Source organism: Crocodylus porosus, unplaced genomic scaffold (genome assembly GCF_001723895.1).
Source record: "Crocodylus porosus isolate Cpor-Errol unplaced genomic scaffold, CroPor_comp1, whole genome shotgun sequence".
Lineage (NCBI taxonomy): Eukaryota > Metazoa > Chordata > Crocodylia > Crocodylidae > Crocodylus > Crocodylus porosus.
Window position 1 is genome coordinate 77,592,810 of NW_017728918.1, and position 8,952 is coordinate 77,601,761.

Below are 8,952 nucleotides of genomic sequence, written 5' to 3' on the forward strand. Positions count from 1 at the left end.
GGCAGAGGTCCAAGGGATGTCAAAGGATTGCAGAGGCGTAGCCAAGGACTTAATTTATCCTTCAGAAACGTTATTACTCATGATGATAGTCAGTCTGGTATTTCCATCTTGTATATCAGAAACCAGTATACTCTGAAACAGTCAGATTTTTGCTTGCAAACTGAGGTAATATGAAATGGAAATGCAATAGCTAGGGAATCTGACAAGCTATTTTTCCATAGCCTTTTTACTATAATTATTTGGATTTTATATCAAAATAAAGTGAAGTACACTTAAAACTCTTTCTACTAATAAAGCTTAAGTGCTTGATTTTTGGCAAAAATTATAAACACCAAAAAGTCATGAATGTGGTTGAATCGGCTTTTATTTTTCTAGTCGAACAAAATTTTACATGTGTAGTCCCTCCTAATTCCCCAGCTTTAAGGGTATATGGTCTACATATAAATGCATAATCTAGAAAAGGATGTTCTTAGAAACAGAAAATCTCTATTGTAATCAGTCTCTCCAATAATCTTTGTAATCTCAGAAAATCAGCACTTTTAACCAAAATAAATATAAAACAGCTGTTAGGAACAGAGTATGACTTTTAAACGGCTGGATCATACATAATGCAGCTGTTTCCTGTTTCCAGAAATATGTTTCATACCTTTCTTCTCCAATTACACCTGCCGAAGAAGAGAACTTATTCATTAATTTGGATTATCACAGTAACTGTGTTCACATAACTGCATCGATAACTTGCTGAATATTCAGTTCACGTAATCTCATGTATTCCTTAGAGCCCTCATATCCTTGGAAAGCTCTGAGATGGTGACTGTACTTCCTTAAGGTTTACAGTACAAAATTGAAAGAAGTACCTCTGTCTTCTTCAAACACTATGTCCACAAATAGGCATTTATTTCCAGCAGTAGAAATTTCTGAGAAATGTTTCTGGGCAATCACCCCCTCTCCCTTACTCTTCGCATTTCCTTGAGACTGGGGTTATCACCGTCTGGGGAAGGTGTGGATAAATGTGCTTGTTCCACGCCTCCTATTCCTGTTGGGGAGTAGAATAGGGGGAAAGGCCCCCTGCACTTCCCCAGAACAAGAAGACTCCGTCTGGAAACTGGGCAGGGAGTCTTCCCTTGCTGCTCTTCTCCCCTCCTGTAGACCAGTCTAGGAGGGAAGGGGAAAGGGGGCAATAGACCAAAGCCCCAGTGGTTTGGTAAAAGCAAAGCCCCAAGTCCCTGGTTTGGGGTAGCAGTGGAAGCATTGCCCCACTATGATGGGGAGAGCTTTTGTACCCCAGCTCCCAGTGCCTCCATCTTTTACATGGCCACCCTGCCACCCAGCTGGGTGGCACATGTGGCATTTAAGCATGCAGGGCCAGGAACCAAGACAAGTAAAGCCTCCCTAAGCTTGCTTTCCTCCCCTGGTTTTTAAATCTCCATCCTGCCATGTAGCTCTAGCTGGATGGCACAGGAGGCAAGGGAAAGCTGGTGGGGTTGGGAACTGTTTTGAAGAGAATCCTCCTGAGCCCAGTTCCATCCCTGCTAATTGCTGGCCAGCAAGCAGTCCTCACTCTGAGGAAGAATTGCCCTACCCCCTGTCCCCTTTCCTCCCCTTTTGGACGAGACTGGGAAGAAAGTGTGCAAGCTTTCATTCTTACAAGAGTTTCCATTGCAAGGGAGATCTTCCAGGTTGACACCTAGAAGATCTTTCTCCTGCTTCTCCAGAGAAAAATGGAATGAATGTTTTATGCCTGTAGTTTCTACAGTGAGAGTGGTGATTTTCCCGGTAGACATGTAATGTCTGTATGAGATCTATGTTATCGTATCAGAAAGACTCCGCTTTCCAAAACTGTCCATATCTGGTGGATATCCACAGACTTATATTTATTTGTCCTTTTAATTTTTAACTCCTGACTGCCATGCCTCCAGAAGAGCTAGAGGCTTGATCTTAGAAGGAGGTTCATTATTTCCAATATACTGGCAGAAATGATAAGACAGTCATTGTATGTCCTAGGGCTATACAAGAGCTATTTCACTGTGTGTGTAGATCAAGGGCATTTAATCTACCTATCTGCAATGTTGCAGGGAATGTAAAACTGGTGCTCAACATAAATTATATGACTTTTTACCCTACAATTTCCTGCAATGAGGTTAAACTGTATATGGAATGGATAACCACAAAGTTAAAAAAAATAACTAGCAAGGAAACCTTATTCTGGACCTGTTATAAGATAGCAAGAGTTTTGGAACTTCCTTCCTGCTATATGGACATGAGAAAATTCTACAGAAATATATGCACAAATATTATACTTTGAGTAAAACCAGGGTTTCACTTTAATAGCTTCTATAGCTCCCTTTTCCATTTTCTCTGAGCATTTTTGTTCACTAAAATGTGCCCAGAGAAAAAGAGATTATGGCCATTATTCTTGCAATTGGGTATTTACAGTATAAATCATTAGCATCACTGTATGCTTAAATAGCCAAATTTTGCACACTGAATATAGCTTGCACATTCAGCCCAAATTCTGTGCACAAATAGTTACCCAAATAAACCCATCAAAGGCAGATGTTGACCCTCTGATGAGTCACCCCTCTTCATTCTCAAAGACCAGCTGTTGTCTCCAGTGCTGGAGAAAGCTGACCCTACCCCATTTCCACTTTTAAGGCCAGCAGAAAAAAACAGTCACAAATCCTCAACAGAACAGGTCTCCTAGTGAGCTTGTAGACTACCTTGATCCTAGTATTTTACGTTGGCCCTTGACAATGGCTCGTTTTCCCTCTTCAGCTTCTAACCTCAGGTTTGTTCCTGACTACAACTCCAGCTCCTTACCTTGACTTGTGGTGTGGCTTCCAGTTTTTGTCCCAAGAGCCACAATAGTCTCCTAGCTTCCAGACCCAGGGTATTGCTTGGGGGTTAACTTCTGATTCTGGTTTCTAGCCTTAACTTTACACACAGAGGCTGGCTGTTTATGTCTGAGTGTTTGAAAAGCCTAGAGCAGTGGTTTTCAACCTGTTTTCATTTGTGGGCCCCTAAAAAATTTAGAATGGAGGTGTGGACCCCTTTGAATTGTAAATGTGGGTATTCACATACTTTTGATTGTTCATAGTCATCTTTTGCAGACCCCTTAGACAAAGTCTGCAGACCCCTAGGGGTCCACAGGCCACAGGTTAAAAAACCATTGCTATAGGGTGACCACATAATTTTGGATACCAATGTAAACAGAAAAATATGATAATCCAGTTAAAATAGGAAAAAGGGGAAAGGTATGGGGAGAGGAGGCAGGGGGGAGAGAGAAAGATAGGTCTCTGACCTGTAATACTCTACCTAGGAATTATATAGTGTAATGGATATAGCATCATACTGTTAAAAGAAGATCTTCAAAGCTAGCTTACTAAATCACCTTCCACTAGTAAGTACATAGGCCAAGTGCAGTAGCACTGTAGCAGCCGATAAGGATCTACCTATTCGTTATGCTGCAAATACAGTTAACAGCATATTTGTTAGCAGGTGTCACTGTGATGTTACAGAGCATACAGCAGCCGGACTGTAATTATTCTGTGAACCCAATAGGCATTACATACTTCATTGTGGAATACATCATGGAATTCTTTAATAGCTGGCCTGATTGTTAGAATCTTACGTTAATTTGTGTAGAACAGTATAAGTTAAACAAGTAGATATTAACATTATACAAATGAGCGTGGTTCTGCCTATTAGTCTGAACAGACAGCAAGAGGTAGAGTGACACTATCCAGAGTCGAAAATTTACATCTAACAAAATTGCTAAGTAACTATTTTACAGTCATTTTAATTTGCATCACTAAGACCTGGCAGCATTTCACCAAAAAGCATTAGGAGTAACTATTTATAACAGTAGCATCCAGATCTCATGTAAAGCCTATGAGTTAATACTATTGTTAGAACAATTAGTATAGCTGTGATGTTTAACTTCCTTAGAAAGATATGCTTAAGAATTATAATTATTGGTCTGTGAGCACTTTTACAACAGTACAAGGTAAAATGCCTGTGAGGTTCTGAATATGTCAAAGCAGATGATATTAAAAATGGGGTTGTGATATGTCATATGACTGTTCAGTTAAATTAGAAATCCTTATGTTGTATGCCTACTAGCCTGCGATCATAAGTACTTCATCAAAGCAACTGACTTTTATGTACAGTTGGGCCTCGATTTACACGGTATTTTTTTTGCACAGTTTCAGTTATGCACGGTCAATTAATTGTGACCATTTATTTTCGTACATGTTATGGATTCACTTTTACACCATGCAGTTCATGTAGCTGGTAAGTATGTTGTGTTGGGGTGGAAAGGGAAGGGGGAAGGAAGGGATATGAGGGGGCAGATCAACACCCCATGCATTGAGGGAGGGAGTGGGGCCGGGGTTGGGGCAGGCACTGCCCTGCCAGGGCAGGGCAGGCATAGGACAGAGACACAGCTCATCTAGGGGTTAGTTTCATAGTTTCATAGTTTCTAGGGTCAGAAGGGACCTGAGCAGATCATCTAGTCCGACCCCCTGCCATGGCAGGAAAGATTACTGGGGTCAAACGACCCCAGCAAGGTGTTCATCTAACCTGCTCTTAAAGACCCCAGGGTAGGAACCAGCACCACTTCGTTTGGAAGTTGGTTCCAGATCCTAGCCGCCCTGACAGTGAAGTAGCGCCTCCTGATATCTAGCCTAAATCTACTCTTTACCAGCTTGTGACCATTATTCCTGGTCACTCCTGGCAGTGCTCGGGGGAACAGGGACTTCCCCAGTGCCTGCTGGTCCCCTCTGACTAGTTTGTAACAGGCCACTAGATCCCCCCTCAGCCTTCTCTTGTGGAGGCTGAACAGGCTCAGGTCCCATAGCCTCTCCTCGTAGGGCCTGCCTCACTGCTGATGATGCAAGTGGCCCTCCTGTGGACCCTCTCCATGTTGTCCACATCCCTCCTGAAGTGCGGCACCCAGAACTGGACACAGTACTCCAGCTGCAGCCTGACCAGTGTCGCATAGAGGGGGAGGATAACCTCCTTGGACCTGTTTGAGATGCATCTGTGGATGCATGACAAGGTGCAGTTGGTGTTCCTGACTGCATCCCCACACTGACGGCACATGTTCATCTTCGAGTTGACTCCAAGATCCTTTTCCACCTCTGTACTGACAAGAAGGGAATTCCCCAACCTGTAGGTATGGTGCCGGTTGTTCCTCCCCAGGTGTGGGTTGTGGGGAGGGGGGCAGCTCCTGCCACCACGCACACCCTGGTAGTGAATAGGGGAGAATATGTGCCCCTTGATCTGTGCAGGATGGTGTGGGTGGGTGGGTAGGTGGGCTGCAGCTGTGGGCTGGGGCCAAGGCTACACGGGGCTTTTTTCGGCAGGGGTTGGCTCGAGGGAGACACCAGCAGCACTGGGAAGGGGTTACAAGGGAACTGCAGCCACTCAAAATTTTGACGTAGCCCACTTCCACTGCTGCTGCCACCTGCCTGGTACAGCCCCAGATCTTCCTGGCACATGGGTGGAAGCAGGGGTTGAGCCAGGGTTGCGCATGGGGCACTTGGCAGCGGTGCTGGAAAAAGGCTACAGGGGGGCTACAGCAAAATTTGGGGTGGCTCCAGCCCCTCCCCAAGTGCCACCACTGCCCACCCCAAGCCCATCCCCCACTGAGAAAAGCCCAGCATAGCCCTGGCTCCAGCCTGAAGCTGTAGCCCACCCGCCCCTCTCTGCGCAGATCCGGGGGGCACACACCCCTTTGCCCTCCTGGGGTGTGCACAACAGTGGAAGTCACACCCCCCACACACCTCCCAGACAATCCATGGCTCCGTCTCATGCCCACTCCACCGTGGCTGGGCAGTGTCTGCCCCCGCCCCACTCCTCCATCACTGCAGGAGAAGTTGATATGTGCCCCCCAGCCTTTCCCTCCCCCATCCCCTTCCATCACACCAGACTTACCAAATGCATGCAGCTCTCCAAACTGCTGGGCTCTGCTCCTTGCTGCCTGCATGCTGCGCTGCAGCTGCATGGACACATGGGCATTTATTGGCCAAATTATTGGCTGCATCTGGAACCTAAACCCTTATTTCCCATAGACCCTTGGTATCTTCTTACATGATTTCTATTTGCACAGTGTTTTTTCAACATCACCACCATGTAAATCAAGGCCTGACTGTATATTGTTAAATGGCTGGTCCAAAGAGGTACCAATACTCTTTGGAAAATTGTAGCTCTTTGTCCTTCAGAGGTGTGGCCTGCTCTGGGTAGATCAGTGTTGCAGCGCATAATTTCAGCATTCTACTCTAAGTCCATATGTGTCTCACCTTGATAGCAGTGAGAAGTCTGTATATATGGAGTGCAGAATACTGAAAATCATGCAGGTTTGAAAGGAGAATTTTTCTCTTAGATTGAAAAAAACAGAAAAGGCGAAGTTTTTGACATAACACACCAGTTGTGTGCTGCATTATATAATATGAATAATTTATGTTGCTAATAGTGCTTGCTCTGAAAGATGGGCAGAAGTGGGTAATTGCCCATGGATAATACTCTATATGTTTTGTAGGAGGAACATGTCTCAACCTAAGAATATACACTGAAGCTAAGCACAACTTTCAGATATGAATGACTCAGTGAATCATGAATGACTGCAATTTCCTTGGGATTTAATTTGGTTTAACACAAGTGCATAGCAAATGAAAGTAAAACCTCTGCACAAGCTCAATTGTGTAAAGCTGAGTGGATTGTGAATTTTTCTCAGTACTTGAACAACTGATCGGTGTTTGAACAGTAAATTAATGAACATGTGTATGTTACATGTCTACATTCAGCAAATTAAAATCAGCTTATCTTCTGTATTGATAGAACATACCTGAGCAAATTAAAGAAAAAATTAAGTGGCATAGTTCATTATTTTGTGTGGCAGTACATTGTCTGGGCTGACCATAGCAAATTTGCTGTGTTACTAGCAAATTGAATGATTGGGGGGGGTGGGGGCACGGACAGAAGCCTGCATCTGCCCTCCCACACACACTGCTCCAGGGCTGGGCCAGCTACCCCCCCCACCCCCGCTGCTGCTTCAGGGCCAGGGCCAGGGCCACGGCCAGGGCTTGGGATGGGCCTGCTTCCCCCCCTCCCACTGCTGCAGAGCCGGGCCCACTCCCCCCACCCCCTTTTGGGTCGGGGGCCTCACCTCCCTGCTCTATCACTGCTGCCTCCAGGGAACAGGGCTTGGGGGGGTGGGGCAAGGCCAGCACCACTGGCCTCGTTCTCCTGTTCCATCCCTTCCATCCCCAACATCATCGTGGCATGCTGCTGCCGCCTGTCCAAAATGCTGTTGGACCATTCTGATTGGTTGTTTCAGACAAGCAATCAGAGTGCAAATAAACCATATGGACAGAGAAACCGACTAAGGTTTTTATAATATTAGAACATCAGTTATGAGATATAGTGTATGATATGTTACATGGAAGGGTACAGTGGGGAAAATAAGTACATGATCTGCTGCTGATTTCAGAAGGTATTAGATACATTGTTTTGGCCATTCCAGAAAAACATTAGAAAGACCCAAATTTGACAGTCCATTTAATTTACACATTCATCTGGGTGGTAATGAGGGAGTAGTGAATATGGCCATAATTCTCAAATCCAAGTTACTTTTATAGCCAAACCTAAAGCATCCAAAGTCTCATACCTGGGTCATGATGCATGTATATTGCACATTGGCCAAATTTGTTCCATGCCTTGCTTCAAAATCTCCAATAACATAGGGTAACAACTTATGAATGCTGTCTGTCAGCCAATAAATATACCTGTTGTTCAAACAATCCATGTTGTTAATGATGAAATTCAAGCCTTAAATATAAGGGAAATATGTGTCAGTATGCATATTCCATGAAAAGGAACAAATTCCTAAACCTTCTGAATGAGAATGTAAATATTTGGGTACTGGACTTTCCTATCATAGAGATGCAGCTTTGTGTCAGTCATGACTTGCTTACTTACCTTGTACGTCTCAGTAAGTTCCTTGCCTTTTGACAAGACAATATAACCAAGGCCAACAGTTCTACTCAATGCAGGTATGTCTACATGTACAATTAATGTGCAGTAAGGTTTCTATGCAGTAAAATAAGATGCAGTAAACTGTGCCTGGGAATGTGACTATACGTGTGACTTGTCAGGTACAGATTTGATCCCAATGGAAGCAGCCCAGTACAGGACTGCTCCTGCCCCTCTCTGCCCCAGCTAGGGGGAAATCCAGACTCCCCCGGGTGCCAGCCCAGAGGCTGGCAGGGGGCATGGGAGGCAGTCCCAATGTGCATGGTGCCAGGAGACAGCTGCCACTGCAGCAGACACAGCTCCCCCTATGTGGGGGCTTAGCCAGGCAGCAGTGGCCCCCTGCTGCCTGGGCTGACCAGAAGCAAAATTGTTCCCAGTCATATCTACACAGGTGCTACTAAGCAGTAGCTACTGGGAGTTAATCTACTACCTGTATCTACAGGTACTAGCACATCGAATTAAGAGCAAGTTGGGGGAGAATCCTATCTGAGCCAGAAGCGAGTAATTAAATCATCCAAAGCATTTTTTAAATTATTTCTGTTCCCACAAAAGATAAGAATGTTGTCAATATTGAGGCTGTTAAATGTGCTAACATATTGGAGAGTGTATGTTTGTGGGATCCATGAATTAGTGATAAAATTAAATTCCTTGGAATTTCACTGTTCCCAATAGAAGTGACATAACTCGTTGTTTAAGTCTCCTTCCTTAGCATAAGTATAGGAGAACTTTACTGGTGACAGTCTTCTCAGTAAACAACAAATGCATGTTTCATAGATTTCATAGATTTCACAGACATCAGGGCTGGAAGGGACCTCAGGAGATCATTCAGTCCAGCCCCCTGCCCAAAGGGCAGGAAGTCAGCTGGGGTCATAGGATCCCAGCAAGATAAGCATCCAATTTACTCTTGAAAGTGTTCAA